Source organism: Schistocerca serialis, chromosome 3, assembly GCF_023864345.2.
Source record: "Schistocerca serialis cubense isolate TAMUIC-IGC-003099 chromosome 3, iqSchSeri2.2, whole genome shotgun sequence".
NCBI lineage: Eukaryota > Metazoa > Arthropoda > Insecta > Orthoptera > Acrididae > Schistocerca > Schistocerca serialis.
In genome coordinates this window covers 938,742,603-938,764,427 of record NC_064640.1, presented here as the reverse complement: position 1 = coordinate 938,764,427, position 21,825 = coordinate 938,742,603, and positions in this window count along the sequence as shown.

Here is a 21,825-nt window from a genome sequence, read left to right as displayed (position 1 = left end):
ATCTGCTCAACACTACAATGGCAGACAACAATGCAAACTAGCCACAGACCGCACACAGCACAGGCAGTGATTTTTCATACAGAGCGCTACGTGGCGTTACCAATAATAAAATCTAAACAGCCTACTTACAAGTCTACATCAGATATTTTCGTCTTCTGCCATTCAGTTATGATTTTGTCTGTCATTTACCCCACTACGATTTTTCTACTGAAAGCATCGCCATTTGTATGCTTCTTATCCAGTTTATGAACAACTTCACAGTCAAATTCATTTACTTTTAGTGCCCATTACACCAGTCTACGACAGGGATGTTCTAGCACCAAGAACCATTTTATCAATATATAACCTGTACCACCTTAAATGTCAGACCATACAAATAGCAGCAAAAATGGGTGATTCCATAAATAACTGCTAACATCTTCTCTTCTGTAGTGGAGTAGTTCTTTTGTGACCTGTTTAGCTGTCTAGACACAAAAGCTGCTGGGTGTTCTTTAACATCTACATTTTCAAAATGCAACCAGCCATTCTATTGCTAGCATCACATGAGAGAATGAACTCTTTCTCGAAATCAAGATATATCAATACTGGAGTTGATATCAACACTTTTTTATTTAATAGTAATGTGCGCCTCAAAATCTTTGACCATTCCTAATCCTAGTTGAAAAATTCACAGTACGTAATATACAAGTCAGAAACATTAGTTTGAGGCAGTGAAACACAGATTGGTATGCAAAGATTTAGCAAATCAAATAAGTCTAAATCAAAACTGGTTGCAATGTCCCTAGAACATAGTACATGAAACTGAACAGTCTTTGCAATGTCACGAAAATTTACTGGCAAACTGTACACACCACGTATTGCTATTTTGTGTCCGTTGTATGCTGATAAAACAGAAGTAGGCTTCTGCAGCGGCGGGCTACCTATTACGCCATAGGTGTCTTTATTGATTAGGGAAACAGCGGCACTTGTGTGTAAATGAAATGTAATAGTCTTTTGAGTCACTTTTAATTGGAAAAAAGTTTGTTCTTCTGCTGTCGACTACTGCAGAAGGATTCCGCAACACGAAAATGTGAGCCTTCATTCGTGCTGGCTCTAATCGCAATCCTGATACGACACACATTTCGTGAAAGCTGCACTGTAGCCTCACTCAAGTGTGGTGCTTGCTCTGGCTGTCTACTGTTTGGACACGACCTTGCTTATCACACTCGAAACACTTTACATCACGGCAGCCTTTTCTACGGTGGTCTGAAAAACGCTTACGATAAGACTTCCTCATCTTATGCTGAAGCACACCTTGTGTACAATGTCACTGGAAAGTTTCTCCGTTGCGTTTATGGTTTACCTGGGTCATTTTTCTGTCTACCGTAACATTTGCGTGAACTGTAGACTGACTGCCTTGTGCACAGAAGAAAAACATAGACAGAGCCTTTAGATCAACTTCACTAGGGTCCACAGAGCTTGGTGACTCTACATTTGACAAAACTGCTTTCAGATATGGCTCTGGAAATTTTAGAAAAGAAGAGCGAATGCGTGCATCTGACACGTTTTGCGTGATTGCAGGATGTAACGTAACATCACTGTAACTCAGTCCACAAAAACACACTTGCACCTGTAACGTCTTGCGAGCCCTCTAGGGTCAGCAGTCCACTGTCTCCGTGACTGTTCAGGATGCTTCTGTAAAGGAAAAATTAAATTTCTCCTCTCCGACATGAATCTGTTATTCTTAATGTTCGTTGAGTTTGCGAACGATTTCCACATTCACAGTATCTTCTATACTAGAGTTAGGGCACAATTTAAGGTACAGTCTGCACTCGTCGGCTCCGACAGCTGACAAAAAGTAAGCAATGTGCGCCATGGCTAAAATGGCTCTGAGCACTATGGGACTTAACATCTGAGGTCATCAGTCCCCTAGAACTTAAAACTACTTCAACCTGACTAACCAGAGCAAATCACACACATCCATTCCCGAAGCAGGATTCGAACCTGTAACCGTAGCGGTCACGCGGTTCCAGACTGTAGCACCAGGAACCGCTCGGTCTCTCCGGCCGGATGTGCTGATGTTTGCTGTAAAGTTAACTCTTAGTTTCGAATAATATTCCGATCAGTCTTCTTCTTTACTGTTAAAATGGTGAAATCTGAGAGGAGCAACCGATTGTGAAGCTGCTTGTTGCGACAGTAAGATTGTCAACTGTTGAACGGTGGTCGGCAGTCGTTCAGTCTGCTGCACCAGAAACTGAACAACTTCGTTTAGAGACATTTCTCGTGGGGGCTCAGACATGGTTAAACACTTTATGTGGTGACTGGGTGTTGTGTGATGTCCTTAGGTTAGTTAGGTTTAAGTAGTTCTAAGTTCTAGGGGACTGATGACCATAGATGTTAAGTCCCATAGTGCTCAGAGCCATTTGAACCATTTTGAACACTTTGTGTAGAGAAGTGAAATAATACACTGTAGGACAAAAAAAAAAGACACACCACGAAGGACTTATTCGAACGGGACGGAAATCGATAGAGGTGATGTACATGTACAGGCAAACAAATGATTACAGTTTCAGAAAAATTTATATTGAGAAAAAGCCTGACAAATTTATTAAGTCAATGCCACGTTGGTTCACTACTGGTCCTTATGCAAGCAGTTTTTCGGGTTGGCACTGATTGATAGAGATGATGGATGTCATGCTGTGGGATATGTGTCCACGTCAGATCGTCAAAATCCCGAGCTGACTGGAGGGCCCTGGCCATAACACTACAAACATTTTCAATTCGGGAGGAATTCGGAGACCTTGGTGACAAGGTAGGGTTCGGCAAGCACGATGATATACAGCAGAAACTCTCGCCGTGTGCTGAAATGTAAGCCGAGAATTATTTGCCTTGAAGGGCAACAAAAGGGAAGTAGAATGTCGCCGACATACCATGGTACTGTAAGGGTGCTGCGGATGAAAAAAAAAGGGAAAATGATTTTCATCCCTGACCGCCACACCTGGTTGTCGGGCTGTATGGCGGGCAACAAAAAAAAAATGGTTCAAATGGCTCTGAGCACTATGGGACTTAACATCTGAGGTCATCAGTCCCCTAGACTTAGAACTACTTCAACCTAACTAACCTAAGGGCATCACACACATCCATACCCGAGGCGGGATTCGAACCTGCGACCGCAGCAGCAGCGCGGTTCCAGACTGAAGCGCCTAGAACTGCTCCGCCACAATGGCCGGCTGGCGGGCAACAGCCAGGTTGGTGACCCACCACAGTCCAGGGCGTCTCCAGACACGTCTTCACTTGTCATCGGCGTACATTTCGAAGTGTGATTCATTACTGAAGACACTACTACTCCAGTAAATGAGATTACAGGCCGAAGACGTATTATGATACGCCGTGGTCAGTGGTGGGCTTCTAACCTTACCGTCGCCCGCCCTATGGCCCTACATCCAGGATTGATGGTCTGTGGTGCCATCTCTTTTTATTGCAGGATCCTTTTGGTTGTCATCGACGGCACGGCAGTGGTATGTCGACGATATTCTATGACCCATTTTATTGCCCTTCAAGGCAAGCTATCCTGGGCTTTCATATCAGCAAGAGAATGCCCACCTGCATGCGGTGAGAGTTTCAACAGCTCGTCTTTGTGCTTCCAAACAGTACCTCGGCCAGCAAGGTCGCCGCATATCTCCCCCATTGAGAACACTTGGGGCGTCATGGGCACTCTAATCATCTCGGGATTTAGAAAATCTAAAGAGCAAGATGGACTGAACTTGGTACGGTATCCTTTAGGAGGACATCCAACAACTCTGTCAGTCAATGCCAAGCTGAATAACTGCTTGCATAAGGGCGAGAGGTGGACCAACGCTTTACTGACTTGCTCAATTTGTGAAGCTCTTTCTCTTAAATAAATCATAAATTTTTTTTTGAAATTGTAACCACTTGTTTGCCTGTACTTATACATCACCTCTACAGATTTCCATCCCATTTAGACAACTGCTTCGTCATGCGTCGTTTTTTTTATTTTTTATTTATTTAGTTTGTTTTTCATATAGTGTATTTAGGCTGCTGAGACTAGTGGATCAGTTATGAGACCAGGGTGCAACTCCATGAACTGAATTGCACCAGTAACGCCATTGTAGCGCCAGACGACATAACACTTGAGAATTTTTAACGGCATTGTAGTGGGTCCTAGCAAGCATAGAGTTATTCCTGGTGGAGGACGAGCAGATATTACAATACACACAACAGTGGATCAGTTCATTAAAACTCTAACAATCTGAAATATTTAACTTGGAAAAAAATCAGTGTTCACAGGAATGTCTAAGTATTGGTTGCTGTCATTCAACACTATAACTTTTATCACGTGATACTATAGAGAATAGTAGTCTCGTCTCTCAGTGTTCAACCAAATATAAACTTCGATACAGTTGTGGCATATAATATAATCGCGCTGCTATATCCGAAGTAAGACTATGCTATCGTTGTAAATGATGTTCGCAGACTAATCGCTGAGTGGCTGTGCTCCTGAAGTAAAGAACCCTTGCAGCAACGGTGGCGTATGGAATCATTTGAGAGCACATCCATGCCGAAGTCTCTCTTCCATTGCTGCGTCAGGCAGTGATTGGTCTTACTTGTGGTTCCACCGTGAGGTACCAACGTTGACGTGGAACATCGTTCTTCGGATGACGCTTCGACGTCAGCTGGGATACCCCATAAAAAGAGAACGAGAGCCCCGTTCCAACCTGCAGGCAGGGCGACTGTCAGTCTCCACACTCTGCACCGTCTCATATACTAGCACACCGAACTTCCGAGTTTTGCTGGATAAGGACTCCACTCATTCATTGTGCTTCTTTGCCAGACTTCTAAGACTTTCTCTGAAGACTCTCATGCTGTACTGTACCGATAGTACTGACACAGGCCATTAGTTAACTTTTGGGACGTTTCTGCCTCAGTAAGGGTACCACGATACGTCACCCATGTTTCAACCTCACCCATTAAATTAGGCATAAATAGACACGTCTCATCTGTCCAATTACTTGATTTGGTGGTAGCTTAAGCGTCATTAATACACATATTAATACCCAACGTCGTTTCCCCCGGAGAAGGCGTCATCAAGTTGGCTGCTAACAGATCCGCGAGAGGAGGATGTAACCTCAACACTGCTTTTATTTCCCCAGATTCCGGTTGTGTCTGCTGTAGAATGGCTTACAATAGTTCTACCTGCCTACGTACTTCCTCACTGTATTCCTTCTGCTGAGCATTAACTACCAATACCTTAGTTATTTTTTCCAACAATGTGGCAACAGACCCACCCGTAGTAGCTGCACATTATCTGGCATTTTATGTGTTCTATATTTGCCGTTACCATATCAGAAAAATGGGAAAAACTGCACTTACAATGCACATGAAAACTTAACTAAACCAGTTTCTACGCCGAATCATAGCCCAATAGCCACGTACCTAATGACCAGATATCTACAAATGTCACATGTATCTGGTACTGACAACTAGCGCAGTCCATAATTTTCTAGAGCACTTCTAACTGACGTTAAACATTTTTCTTTACAATTTGCTCTACATTGCAACAAGTCTGCAGACTCCTGCAGGATAACAAATGACACTTTCGAAGTACTATTGATGTCTCTATGACTCTGCACACAAAAATGAGTGAAATAAAACAAAAATGTTGACTCACCACACTGTATTGTGTCCCACTGCAAGTCCAGACATGCAATGATGGTTTATGCTGCAGATGTGGTTCCACTCTCCCCAAGGTACTGAGATGCGAGACGATTCTGAGACAAATATGTGAGGATCGGTAAGCTTCGACCATCACAGATGCAACATGGTGAAGTGTGGAGCACGGTGGCGAGTGCCTGTCATGCAGCTTGGGTGCTAATGAAACAGCATTAGTGGTTAAGATATTTATTAGTTCCGGTTTTACAACTGATTCATCTTCTTTATGGCAGCAGTGAGGACAGTGGAGGTAGCATGCAGTATTGGAACACACTGATGACTCCATCTCTGCAGTCTCCAGGCCCTTGGTGAGGTCACTTCCACTAACGCAGAAGAAACGGCTCCGTGCAAGGCAGCTGGCAGCAGGCGTTCCTTGACTGGTGGTGACACCCCGTAGCTTGACGACATTTTTTAATAGGGTGCACTCTTGGACATCTAAGAAACACCCCAACTGCTCTGTACAGCTGCTCTGCACAGGAATGCGATGGTGATGCAGAGTTGTCATGACGTATCTACTAGAGGAATGCCATGGACGCCAGTGTTAGGGGAACTCCAACAGTTTGACAATGCACCAGACGCCATCTGTGTGGGCTCCTGTGAGCTCAGCAGCTCACAGTGTCTAAGTCCTGCAGACAAGGTCGGGTGCAGTCCCGAAGGTAACAGTCAGAAGGCGAATATTAGACAGTGTATCACAGGCCTTGCCTCGAAGAGGGTACACTGAAACTGGAAGAGAGAAGGGCTTGGCAGCCAGAATATTTGCAGCTGTCTGTTGTAGGCAGGGATGTCCAAATGTGGCCTGGTTTTCTGGGCTCATCAGCATTCTTCTCCACTCCTCAATGCCTCAGCTGTGGCTTTCAGCTCTTCAGCTTGGCACTTTCTACATTGTCATTCGGTAGAAAGGTGATCTGTAAAATTTAAGTTTTGCTATGGTATCTTGCAGCACTGTCAGAATGACATTATGTTCCCTTCACAATAAGCTCATATTGCTGAATCAGTGACTCACACACTTCACTTGAGTGATGTGTGACAATGGCCTCAGGTATGTGCAACGATATTTGCGGTATTGACTGTCCTGCCTGTCAGACATTCCAATTACAACACTATGCACAAGCCTGCCTTGGTTTAGCTTGGCACTAGAAGAAGAAAGTAACAAAAGTGTTACATTTGCCAAGTATATCATTCCAGGGCGTAGCACCATGTTGAAGTTAAATTATAATAAAATACTACAGCATAAAAGAAATTTGTAAGAAACTGCCTTATGGTACTGTAAATTTGTAACAACTTACCCAGTTTTACAGCAAAATTGAAACAAACTAACCCTGGTTAGCATAAAATTGTAACAAATTACCCCTACACTGTCATGTTACAGAAAAATTGTAACGAAGTGCTCCAAATAGTGTCATTTGGTTTTTGCAGATCGTGTCCCCCAGGTTTAGTTGCATGTAGCACATGAAGTTTCCCCATGAACTATATATGCTGCCCTAACACGAGGAAGAATATCTCTATACACCTCTAATAGATATGCTATGACTGTCTCCTATTTCCATCACTCAATGTCCAGTATTGTAGGTTACTAACACCATCGTAACTATAGCATATGCACTCAAAGCTACATGACCAAGTCTTTCCTTTACAGATAATCAGAAATTACTCTCCAGAGAAGAGGTAGTGTTCTAATCACTTCGTACTTCACCCAGCCTATAAGATTATGTGTGAAGTTTCAGCTTCTTAGTTATGGTGCCTTTTAATTCCTGACATAAATGGTGAGAACCTCTCAGCACTGGGTGCACAATTTCTTTGAATACTTATCTGCATAAGCGCTTCCAGGGTCAGCCTAGCGTTTACCATGGTAAAAATACGTTAAACATGATGCTGTTTGAGTCGTGACATAACTGACTTGTCCGACCGATTTGGGCGTTTCAGCATTTTTGAAGAATGTCCTTAGGACACATCCAACATTTGTTAATGTGATGCAAACAATACCCTTAAATAAAAACTACCCACATTTGTCTTGCAGTCCTACGTACCTACAATGATGTTAGCACTCTGAGATGTCATCGTGAAAAGCCTTGCATGTAAAGCAACATTCTACAGTACATTTATACAAGTCCGTGCACAATCCCATTGAGTAGGGAACAATAATGATCACTGAGTCATATTGCACTAATGTGTATGTTGTGGTGCCTGGGAGGGAGGGGTAAATTATCTGTTGATTCGTATGCTATGGGAAATCTTACAGCCCCTATGTATATATATATATATATATATATATATATATATATATATAGGGACTTATATATATATATATATACTATGGGAAGTCTTACAGCCCACGTAACAGTCTGTCATGATGATGTATACTAAATCTTTAAACTGCCATGGCCTGAGCATGCATCGAAATCCTTCACCCTCATAGTAAGAAAAACAATACCTTGCACACATGTCATATAGTAGTCCGAAAGTGTTGTTACCCCAATAAAGCTGTAAATTATATTCGTAAAATTTATGTACACTTAATTTGCAGTTGTTGAATATGCTGGAATCTTTTTTCAGACTTCCTTTCCTGTCAGTCTGCAGCACCATTATAATGTTTTAATGGATCGTTTACTATGAATGGAAGGTTAATAGCGATTGCATATGTGAATGCGATACACACAAATATTTCAAACACTCTTCATCTGTTAAGGAAATATGAGGCACTTTCCATACTAATGTCTCCAACAAAATTTTACTCACCTCAGAATCACCTTTTGGCTGTCCTCCAATCTACGAGTTCTTATTAGTAGGATTTTGTACCATAATCAGATACTGCTTAACATTAATTGTGGCATGTTTCATGTCCACAAAGTAGCCTATATACATTTTGAGTGGCATACACACATTAAAGTGATCACTTATTAAAACATTATGAACCATCCAGCATTCTGTAGACCATTCAAGTGAAATGTTAATGTGGATGTGTATGTTTTGAGAGGTGATGTGATTCCAATATTTCTGATATGGTCGATCTCAACACCATTCATTTCACATCTTATTTCTTGAAACAGAAAGGCAAAAACATTACGTGTAAGACATGATGATGGTTTAGGGCTTCCACCATACTCTAATTTCTCCTTCCAATTACTGGAAAGAGTCACTCAGAATTGATTGTTAACTCATGTTGGTGTTGTGTGAGAATCATTATCTCATCATTATTATTAAATGTCGCTGAAGCGAAAGGTCTGTGGGAAAACTGTTTCTGGCTAATGTTTCGCTCACCATCCAGTCAATTTAAGTAACTTGTAATTCTCCCATGTTATCAAGTCGTGCTTCCGCTGCAATAAGGTGTACTGATGCCTGTGTGCATTGGTCTTATGCTGTTTCATGTGTAGATGTACCACGACCTCCTCACATGGAAAATTGACTAGATTCCTGTACTGGCCCACAATATTCGGCTCGAGGCGGTGTAATGTCTGAACAGTCAATGCAAGGTGTATGGGTTTGACGGCACCACAAGGAGTCTATATCTTGGTTCCATTATCGTCAGCAGCCTATTGATTGTGCGAATTATTCTGTTGGCGAGATACAAATTTGTTTCAATATTACACTCGACATCAATCATGCTAAGCGATAGTACATCCACTGAATCAGCGAATTTGTAGATTATTGATCTTGACTCCTTCAGAAACCTAATAGTGGTCCTATTGCACCTTCCTGGGAAAGTCTGTTGTCTGCTTTGTCGTTTTTTATTTCCATTCTAAAAGTACTAACATTTGCTTGTAACGCAAACCCTTTTAGGGGTCATTTTATAAATTCATGTAAATCGTCCGTTTTATATGAGCCAGGAGGTATTCCCACAATTGTATCACTTCCTAGATGTATTCATTTGCTTTCCTCAGTGATAGAAATAATGCTGTTGAATGTCTCCAATCCAGTCGCTGAAATACTCCGTTCGCGCTTGCTTAGATCTACTGGTTGAAAATAGCTCACACCAAAACAGATGATCATTCTTTTAAAGTTAGAATGTATGTTATCACATATAAAGCTCAACTGATGCAGTGGTGTGCATGCTGCTCATTTTTATGTAGTCTTTAGGAGCAAAAATGGCTGCAAAGGTTTGTATGGCAGTCTTGGCAGCGCCAAAAATCGTAGAAAACATGGTTGTTGGTGAAGTAGCAGAACAGTTGTACAGGAAGACATAAATTCATGAAAAAGTCAAAGTAATATAAGTACGTAATTCTATTTATTTTAACATTTGAATTCCACATCCTCCCGCAAAATCTAAATTTACAATCACACATTCTTCAGATTTTCAAATCATGTATGGGTCACAGCAATATATCTGACTCCACTTTTTGTAACATTTGCTCCCAAATCCTCGTGCAAGATCTGAATTTACAATCCCACATTATTTAGAGTGCCACATCGTCTGCGGCATCGTATTCCTCATAATAACTCCATGAAATCTTGGGCTGTTAAATTTTTTGACTAATTTAAGCAGATGGTGTGGGTTCCTGTAGTCATGTCCTAGTTCATGAACCACGGGCAACGTATGAGTGGCCAAGTAAGTGGTCCCGACAGTCGGGATACCAGTTACTTTGGAATAAGGCTGGGCATCTCGGACATATTCTGAGTCGTGGTCACCTTTGTGCTCATACGGCAAAGACTACCAAATCTACCGGTTAGTCCCTCAGCCGTTAGGGGTAAAACCCAATGGGACTCGGGGCAAGTAAGGCTAGCAACCTGCTTCCCTGGTACTTTAAATATGATGCTGGCAACAATCAGAGCAAAATGCCTCGGACCTTTGGAGGTGACGGAGTCCCACCTCTAACTGACAAACCAGGGACTCCTAAGATACGACTTGGCAAACAAATGGTAATGAGATGGGGAGCTATTAATATCAATGGGGACTACTCTGGGAAGAAGGTAGAGCTGGCAGAGGCTGCAAGTAAGATGGGGCTGGACGTTTTAGCTGTTAGTGACATTCGGTTAAGGGGTGAGAAAGAAGAGGAAGTGGGAGAATACAAGGTCTACCTGTCAGGAGTCAAAGCAGGAATAGCACAATGGGGTGTAGGGCTTTACATCAGGAAAGAAATGGAACCCAGTGTAGTTGCAATAAGGTATGTAAACGAACGACTGATGCGGATAGATTTGACAGTGTCTAGCAAGAAAATTAGGAATGTGTCAGTATATTCGCATTGTGAAGGGGCAGATCAAGATAAGATGGATAGTTTTTATGAGGCACTCAGTGATGTAGTTGTTAGAGTAAAGGACAAGGACAGTGTTTTGCTCATGGGTGATTTTAACGCCAGGATTGGAAATCGAACAGAAGGGTATGAAAAGGTTATGGGTAAATTTGGAGAGGATATGGAGGCCAACAGGAACGGGAAACAACTCTTGGATTTCTGTGCCAGTATGGGCTTAGTAAGCACAAACTCCTTTTTTAAACATAAGAACATTCACCGGTATACTTGGGAAGGCAGGGGAACCAGATCTGTCATTGACTATATAATAGCCGGCCGAAATGGCCGTGCGGTTAAAGGCGCTGCAGTCTGGAACCGCAAGACCGCTACGGTCGCAGGTTCGAATCCTGCCTCGGGCATGGATGTTTGTGATGTCCTTAGGTTAGTTAGGTTTAACTAGTTCTAAGTTCTAGGGGACTAATGACCCTAGCAGTTGAGTCCCATAGTGCTCAGAGCCATTTGAACCATTTGACTATATAATAACAGATCAGGAATTCAGGAAGGCTGTGAGGGACACACGTGTATTCAGGGGATTCTTTGATGACACTGATCATTATTTAATCTGCAGTGAAATTGGGATTATGAGGCCGAAAGTGCTGGAGGTCAGGGCCATATGTAGGAGGATAAGAGTGGAGAAACTTCAGGATAAGGAAATCAGGCACAAGTACATAACAGCGATCTCAGAAAGGTACCAGTTAGTTGAATGTAATCAATTACAGTCATTGGAAAAGGAATGGACAAGGTACAGGGACACAGTACTAGAAGTGGCTAAAGAATGTCTTGGAACAGTAGTGTGTAAAAGGAGGATGAAGCAAACAGCTTGGTGGAATGATACAGTCAAGGCAGCCTGTAAAAGGAAAAAGAAGGCGTATCAAAAATGGCTACATACCAGAACCCAGGTAGACAGAGAAAGTTACGTTGAAGAAAGAAACAAAGCCAAACAGATAATTGCAGCATCCAAGAAGAAATCGTGGGAAGACTTTGGAACCAGGTTGGAGACTATGGGTCAAGCTGCTGTAAAACCATTCTGGAGTGTAATTAGCAGTCTTCGAAAGGGAGGTAAGAAGGAAATGACAAGTATTTTGGACAGGTCAGGAAAACTGCTGGTGAATCCTGTGGATGCCTTGGGCAGATGGAGGCAATATTTTGAAGAGTTGCTCAATGTAGGTGAAAATGCGATCAGTAATGTTTCAGATTTCGAGGTAGAATGGGATAGGAATGATGATGGAATTAGGATCACATATGAGGAAGTGGAAAAAATGGTCAGTAGATTGCAGTGCAATAAAGCGGCTGGGGTGGATGAAATTAAGTCGGAACTCATCAAATACAGTGGAATGTCAGGTCTTAAATGGCTACACAGGATAATTGAAATGGCCTGGGAGTCGGGACAGGTTCCATCAGACTGGACAAAAGCAGTAATCACACCAATCTTTAAACATGGAAACAGAAAAGATTGTAACAACTACAGAGGTATCTCTTTAATCAGCGTTGTGGGTAAAATCTTCTCAGGTATTGTTGAAAGGAAAGTGCGAGTATTAGTTGAGGACCAATTGGATGAAAATCAGTGTGGGTTTAGGCCTCTTAGATGTTGTCAGGACCAGATCTTTAGCTTACGGCAAATAATGGAGAAGTGTTATGAGTGGAACAGGGAATTGTATCTATGCTTTATAGATCTAGAAAAGGCATATGACCGGGTTCCTAGGAGGAAGTTATTGTCTGTTCTACAAGATTATGGAATAGGAGGCAAACTTTTGCAAGCAATTAAAGGTCTTTACATGGATAGTCAGGCAGCAGTTAGAGTTGACGGTAAATTGAGTTCATGGTTCAGAGTAGTTTCAGGGGTAAGACAAGGCTGCAACCTGTCTCCACTGTTGTTCATATTATTTATGGATCATATGTTGAAAACAATAGACTGGCTGGGTGAGATTAAGATATGTGAACAAAAAATAAGCAGTCTTGCATATGCGGATGACTTAGTTGTGATGGCAGATTCGATTGAAAGTTTGCAAAGTAATATTTCAGAGCTAGATCAGAAATGTAAGGACTATGGTATGATGATTAGCATCTCCAAAACGAAAGTAATGTCAGTGGGAAAGAAATATAAACGGATTGAGTGCCAAATAGGAGGAACAAAATTAGAACAGGTGGACGGTTTCAAGTACTTAGGATGCATATTCTCACAGGATGGCAACATAGTGAAAGAACTGGAAGCGAGGTGTAGCAAAGCTAATGCAGTGAGCGCTCAGCTACGATCTACTCTCTTCTGCAAGAAGGAAGTCAGTACCAAGACTAAGTTATCTGTGCACCGTTCAATTTTTCGACCAACTTTGTTGTACGGGAGCGAAAGCTGGGTGGATTCAGGTTACCTTATCAACAAGGTTGAGGTTACGGATATGAAAGTAGCTAGGATGATTGCAGGTACTAGTAGATGGGAACAATGGCAGGAGGGTGTCCACAATGAGGAAATCAAAGAAAAACTGGGAATGAACACTATAGATGTAGCAGTCAGGGCGAACAGGCTTAGATGGTGGGGTCATGTTACACGCATGGGAGAAGCAAGGTTACCCAAGAGACTCATGGATTCAGCAGTAGAGGGTAGGAGGAGTCGGGGCAGACCGAGGAGAAGGGACCTGGATTCGGTTAAGAATGATTTTGAAGTAACAGGTTTAACATCAGAAGAGGCACCAATGTTAGCACTGAATAGGGGATCATGGAGGAACTGTATAAGGGGAGCTATGCTCCAAACTGAACGCTGAAAGGCATAATCAGTCTTAAATGATGATGATGATGATGATGATTTAAGCAGATCTGTTTTCGTAAGCAGTCTGTCCATTGGTATAACTAGCAGTTTTTAATGAACTGTCCAAGTTCTTTCATGTGTGGTTTTCCTAATAGTGACTGCTTCGTTCATCCTATTATACCTTTGTCCAATGAAGCAGCTCTTCTGCACTTCGTCATTCTTCATTGTTCAGGATATCGCTGCTGCCCCTCTAGCTAACGATACGGTAGCTGACAGTCCCGCTAGTGCAGGAATTGGGGATGGGATAACTGTGCCGGACGTCTTAGGTATTGGTAGAGACCTAGGCATTTTAACCCATCTACCTCTTACTCGTTTCCTCTTCAGAACACTTTTTACTGCTGACACCGCTGATCAGATGGAACTTTTACTCATTCCAGAGTTATTTCTGCTTCTTTAGTATATGACGAGCTGCATTCATAACTTCTCATAAATATAGCTCAGCACCAAATTTAAGTTTGGCAAAAATTCCTTTATCAATTGTGATATATTGAGCTATGTCTATGTGACTTTTTCGACGTATTTGCTTGGTTTTTATCAGCTAAATCTTGATAGGCAATATGACAATCTGTCAAACTGTTATTTGCCATGTATACTAAACTGTGTTCTTCGCAGTCTTGGTCCAGCAGATTAAATCCCTTATGGCCACATGCTGGACAGTTTTTCTACTTTGTTCCATGTCAACAGCACTAACATCTGGGGAAGTGCAATTCCCTTATCCTCTGGAAGGTCCACTGTGTGAGGATTATCTCGTAGATTGCATACAGCGGCCCTTTCCATCGAAGAAATGTTACTCTTCTGATGTGGAGCTCTCGTAAGTGCGTGATAGATTTCACGTCTGGTTTCTTCTGCAGCGTCCCTGGAAAGATGTCTAGCAGTTTCTTCAGCAACACTAATAAAATCAGTTAAAGACAAAGTTGTAAGCGTAGGCGCGAAGTTCAAGCCTTTCCCAAACACTGACAGTGTCACGTTGTCCAAAACGTATCCGTCTAAATTGACCACGGTGCGTCGAAAAGCACGTTCTAGTGGTAAAGTTGCCGACAGGCAGGTAACCGTTGAAGAATGTTTTGAAGTAGACTCCTTATGGGTAAAATCAGACTTAGCCGATATGTTGTGGACCCATTCCCAAGAGAACTGGAACCATCTCAGAACAGCTGTGTTATCTGCACATGGAGATTTCTTCCAATCTTCCATGGCCATCACGCGGTCCGATCTACTAGCAGTTACACTGTTAAGTGTTCATCAAGAGCAGTATTCTGGAACCACTTTACAGCAGCTTGTTGGACTGAGGAATCTTCGATGGCTCTTTCGACCTCCAATCTCTGTGCTCCAGCTGCTACTTGGCTGCATATGCCGGTTGCGTCCTTGTCAAAACTATCTGCTAGTGCTGATTTCCGATCCAAATCATCAGGGAGCGTAGCGCTGTTGAGAAAAAAGAAAATCATAAGTGAAATCACATAGAAGACATTAATAAATGAATAATATTAAGAGAGATGGGTGGACTAATACCTACACTATGATGTAAAATTAGTCTAAAGTGAGAAGGGGAGGGGTAAATAGGAGGGGCGAGGGGGTACCTTGTCTTCCCGTAATTTCAGATCATGCTATTGCCCTTGATTAATGGGGGGAATATGACCTTGACTTTGGGGCCGGAACTGGCACAGTGGATAGGAGACCTTCATTTTCCAGCCGTTTTCTAGTCACACTCGTGCCCGACAGGCGCTGGCGATCGAATGGGTCCTCATCTTGACACGTGACAAGCTACATCCTGACCTTGGATATATAAAACACAATTTCCCGTGAGGCGAGAGTAGTGACGTCAAGATTAGATGTTATCTGGGATCATAATTATCCTTCTTTACGAGAACTACTTCCGGAACGTCACGCATTGATACAACCAGAACTTTTTTATGATGTAATCACAAAGTGAAAGACGTTAGTTAACGCATAATACCAAATTATATGAAGATAAGTGAGGAGTATGTGAGGTAAGTAGTCTAAAAGTTACGTTATGCTGAATGCACCATTGCAATGAGGGCACAATATATTAATATAAAATCTAAAATATGCATATAATGAAGAAAAGAATGTGGAATAATTAAAAAACTTTTACAAAACCAATGAAATGCATTTGGCAACAAAGCTACTCTTGGATATAAGAGGTAATCTAAGAAAGAAGTTCTTTCTTCAAATATTGTACAATGACCTTTCGAGATCACCCTCCTGCATTTTGCCTCAAACGATTTTGAGAAACCACAGAAAGCCCAAATGTCTGGAAAGAGATACGAATCCCGTTGTAAGAGCAACGCCGATCTCTTGGGAACTTCAGTCTCCAGAGCATTTTCTACATTCATACGTTCCATAGCTGCACTGATAAAAGGTGGAGAGATACATGTATCAGTCGGACAATACGTAATTATCCCTTTGAGGACGTAAAATACTAGGCAGAGATTCTCAACAAGACACATATATGTGTGATCCACTATAGCCCTTCCAACGTTCGTAAAAGTGAAGATAAAGAATGAATGTACGTAGACGATTGGGATAAACAATAAGGCGAGAAGACGGTTAGTCCGATACGCTAGTAACACAGAAAAAATGGCTCTGAGCGCTATGGGACTTAACATCTATGGTCATTTGTCCCCTAGAACTTAGAACTACTTAAACCTAACTAACCTAAGGACATCACACAACACCCAGTCATCACGAGGCAGAGAAAATCCCTGACCCCGCCGGGAATCGAATCCGGGAACCCGGGAGTAACACAGAAGCTAGATGCTTTTGTTCTCAGAAATGTGAGGTCACTAGCGTATCTCTTTGATGAAATACGTCACAGACCAAAGTCCCTTTCTTGGCATTTATGACTGACACTAAAAAATTAGTTTTATACACGTCACTGGGAAAACAGCATGCTATGTTCGACATAAGGCGCGGCCGGCCGAAGTGGCCGTGCGGTTAAAGGCGCTGCAGTCTGGAACCGCAAGACCGCTACGGTCGCAGGTTCGAATCCTGCCTCGGGCATGGATGTTTGTGATGTCCTTAGGTTAGTTAGGTTTAACTAGTTCTAAGTTCTAGGGGACTAATGACCTCAGCAGTTGAGTCCCATAGTGCTCAGAGCCATTTGAACCATTGAACATAAGGCGCGTAGGAGTGAGTTGTTCAGTTAAGCGCCGCTCAAATAGTAGCACAGTCACAAAGTGTTTGTTTGCCGTCATGAGTGAGCTGTCGATGCGCGTGGGCACGGCCTATGATTTACGACAGGCGGCAGTGCGCGAGTTAATGCGCCGCTTATCTGCGGGGCCCATTCAGCGCTCCCTCCAGCCTTCCCGCCGTAATAAGGAAATCACTCTCAATGTGCACTTACAGCCACAAAGAATGTGCCTCCTTCTGACGCTCACCAACTAAACGACGCCTGCCGCGATAAAATTTCCTACCGTGCTGAAGACGTCTAGCCATAGTACAACGGCTGATTGGATGTTCCACCTTCCCACACAAAGTAGAAGCGTGACTTCTACGAAACGCTCTTTCTAATCAAGTTCGTCATCGGATGTAAAATAAGTACACTGTCACAGTTTAATATTTATCCACTGGTATGACAATATGTTTGTAATGTTACCTGCATACTTATAAGAAAACCATCACATTTATACGAGTTTACTTGTGCTATTCCTCTACTTATATCAACTACTAACAATAATTATATAGTAAAGACATTTTTAAAAAATCTAAATAAAGAAAACGAACTTCGCCCTCTCCCACGATAAATAACTTTTCTGTGCCAAAATCAAGATGTAGACTTTTATCAATAAAAATTATTCTTCAAGCATTGTATATTATATAGGACGACACAGAGTCCTTCAACATTTGAAAATTCAGTACATCACGGAAAAGTGTAGGTAGACAGACAATAATTGACACACATGCTTGAAATGGCGTGGGGTTTTATTGAAACCGAAAAAGGTGCTCAAAATGACCAACAGATCGCGCTTCATATGATACAAAAGCAACAATTAGCGTAACAACTGATTTTTAAGCAAAGACGACGTTCTCTGTAACAAATGCTCAGTATGTCGGACGCCACTGATCGAAAATACCTATAGTCGAGGGACAATGTTGTGAATAGCGTTGTACAGCATATCATCAGTTTTGGTGAGAAATTACCGTAGGATATTGTCTTTTAGCATCCCTACTTAGGTCGCACTATCGCAGTAGACTTGCGACTTAGGTAACCCGACAACCAATAATCGTACGCATTGACGTCTGGGGACTGGGGAGGCGAAGTTTGACGGATGTGGCATCTCAGAACGCGATCCTCACCAAATGATACGCTCTAGAGATTTTTCAGACATGTTGCAAAAGAGGATGAAGCGCCATCCTGCATAAAACTCGTGCCTTCCAGCAAGTGTTTATCAGCCAGGCTAGGGATGATGCATTCTGTAACATATTGAGGCTCCGACCACGATTGATGTGGTAAATCCAGACCATACGACTTTCTCGTCATACAGCGGTGTTTCCACGACAGTTCCATGATTTTAGGTGATCCAAATTCTGTATGTGTTGATGGGCTCTCGGAGTGTAAAATGGGCTTCGTCGGTCCACTGCACGTTAGACAACGAATTGTCATCTTTCCTCATTTTTTGAAGCGCCCATGTCGCAAATAGTCTCCAAGTCACAAAATCGATGGCTAACAGTTCGTGACGACATTGGATTTTGTACCGATAGCATTGGAGGGTACGTCTTAGTGCTCTCCAAGCAGCAGTGCGTGGAAAGTCGATGTAATGAGCAACTTCACGAACGTAGACTTCACCATGCGGAGATGACTCCGCTAAAGCCTCCATTTCTTGCTGAACAGTCCGGGCAGTAGTATCACTGGTGTGTGGTCCCCCACTTATCGCGAAACCTTTACCCATTCGAATACCTTTCTTACGGTGATAGGATCTTGAAGCTGCAGTATCATTCCGATAGAAAAGCTTCAATAACTGTGCCATTCCTGGGAAAGTCAACATGTCGCGGTTGCTTGTTTATCTGCCACTATTCTCATGTGGTGTCACTGACGTATTGCTGTCCAGCGCCATCTGTTGGTAGATTTTTACACTCGTTTCACGTTTCAGTAATGCCTCATTTCAATTCAGGCACGAGTGTCAAATTTTACCTCTCTACCTACATTACACCGTGAATTTTGAAATATTAACAAACTTTTCCATCACCATTTAGTATTAAATATATTGCTTGTTTTAAAGGTTCCTGCATATTTCCACTAATAATTTTACTATTAGGCCTGGTTAATATCCTTCTTTCGGCGAGGAAGAGAGTCCACAAATTTATTTAGGTGTGCGATATCCAGCTGACTCCATTCATTGATAATTAAATATCGTAGCTTTACCAATTTACGGCCACATTGACTGCTACGTTTAACCCGCTGCTCCAAACATTACAAGATATTTTCTGTGATATTAAAACCGGGCGACTTAACAAAATGGCTCTGAGCACTATGGGACTCAACTGCTGTGGTCATCAGTCCCCTAGAACTTAGAACTACTTAAACGTAACTAACCTAATGACATCACACACACCCATGCCCGAGGCAGGATTCGAACCTGCGACCGCAGCAGCAGCGCGGCTCCGGACTGGAGCGCCTAGAACCGCACGGCCACCGCGGCCGGCGTGACTTAACAGGATAGTCGGATTACAACAGTGTGCCTGAGAGTTCGTCGAACCAGGAACGTTAGCGTGTAACCCTATGAACGCGGCTCCTGTCATCTAAGAAGATGAGTGCGTCCACAACAAATTCAGTAAGAAGATGTAGAATAAAAGGCAATTTTGATCAATATGTTGCAATAACCATACTGACTTGTGTTCAAGGTAACCTGAGTTAGTGACTCCAAGTAACGGTACGAAACACACCAATAAAACTTCACATAACCACTTCTGACTTGAACTGCTTTCTCCACACAAATTGGGGTGGCGCCATACATACGCAATGAGTCTCTTTCAGCTTTGAAAGACCATCACTTATTGCTAAATACGGCCACAAAACGTACGTGCTAGTGTGGGATCAGGACACATGCATTTGAATAGAAGCCTCCAGAACTCACGGCACAGAGTTATACAAGTTTCGGAAGAAGTCCTGAGATCCACCATCCCATTCCGCTCGCACTTGGGCTCCTCCTTCCTACAGCTTGATGGGTGAAGTTCGAGCATGCACCATGACAGCCCACACATTAGCGATTGGGGGGAGATCGGACGATGCAGCTAGCCATGACTCTCTCCACAGCCACGTGGCACGCTCGGGAGGTGGCAGTAGCATGAGGACGACCGATGTCCTTTCGAGATAGGGCATGGCCGTGAGCGAGTCACATGTTGAAGGATCTCCTCCAAGCACAGTGCAGTTGTCACGGATCCTGTTAGGAACACTAACGGCGAGCGGGCTCCATTGGATATCGCTGCCCACACCCTCACACTAGTGTAGCGGGACGTTTGATGGGAGACCACAAACCACTTTTCGTGTCACTCTGCACTGCGCCTCTAAAATGATCCCGGAGATCGTCGCCTTCAACACAGAAGTAGCAATTGTCGGAAAGATGAGCCGCTGCAATGTTACAGCTCGGGTGCGACGCTGCGTGTTTGTGGGTGACAGATGCCGTAGCTGTCGGCGTGCTGCGAGCTCTGCGTCATGCAACAGTCTGCCAATGGTACTAGAACTTTTAGGATATAGCATAGAAGGCAGGAGAGCCCCACGAATTGCCCCATCGTTGCCACTGGATCCGTTCGCTAAAGACGGACAATCCGTCGATCCTCCATCCTTGCAGTGCGTGTCGGACGTGCATATCCTACATGTCGTTCATGTATGCCTTCCTGTATCGATTGACGCCAATAATGTGCAATGTTGGTGTCCATACCACCCTTGTGGCAAGTAATACGACGATAGGACCAGCCAGCCTACCGCAGTCACGCGATGCAGCCCCTCACGAACACTGCTAGCTGGGCAGCCTGTTGTCGAATGTGTAATCGGGGCATAGCGAATATTCAGGTGATGCTCTAGTGAGTCTACGGGCCGTGGTGCTGATCGGGACGGCCGTTTGTGGTCCTCTTACATCAACCGATGGGTACCGCACGGCCGGCCGGAGTGGCCGATCGGTTCTAGGCGCTACAGTCTGGAACCGCGCGACCGCTACGGTTGCAGGTTCGAATCCTGCCTCGGGCATGGATGTGTGTGATGTCCTCAGGGTAGTTAGGTTTCAGTAGTTCTAACAAGGGAACCTCCCCATCACACCCCCCTCAGATTTAGTTATAAGTTGGCACAGTGGATAGGCTTTGAAAAACTGAACACAGATCAGTCGAGAAAACAGGAGGAAGTTGTGTGGAACTATGAAAAAAATAAGCAAAATATACAAACTGAGTAGTCCATGTGCAAGATATGCAACATCAAGAATAACGTGAGCGCAGGAGTGCCGTGGTCCCGTGGTTAGCGTGAGCAGCTGCGGAACGAGAGGTCCTTGGTTCAAGTCTTCCCTCGCTTGAGAAGTTTACATTCTTTTTTTTTCTGAAAGTTATGATCTGTCCGTTCGTTCACTGACGTCTCTGTTCACTGTAATAAGTTTAGTGTCTGTTTTGCGACCGCACCGCAAAACCGTGCGATTAGTAGACGAAAGGACGTGCCTCTCCAATGGGAACCGAAAACATTTGATCGCAAGGTCATAGGTCAACCGATTCCTCCACAGAAAAACACGTCTGATATATTCTATACGACACTGGTGACGGCATGTGCGTCACATGACAGGAATATGTTGTCGACCCACCTAACTTGTGCACTTGGCGAATGGGTAAAAAGATTCTTCTACCTAGCCCGATTTAGGTTTTCTTGTGGATGTGATAATCACTCTCAAAAAAGTGATGAAAACATAAGAGTTTGTCACATAAACTGCAACAAATGAATGCAACAGTTTCGCAGTCGCACAGTTGTCCGTGTGCTCTGTCAAAACATATGTTTTTAACGTTTTCAAATTTTTCTGTTTGTAGACCGTCGAATCCTGCATATGTCCAAGCAAATCTGAACATGTCCTGGAATTTTGTAGAGCGAAGTTGATTATGTGTGAG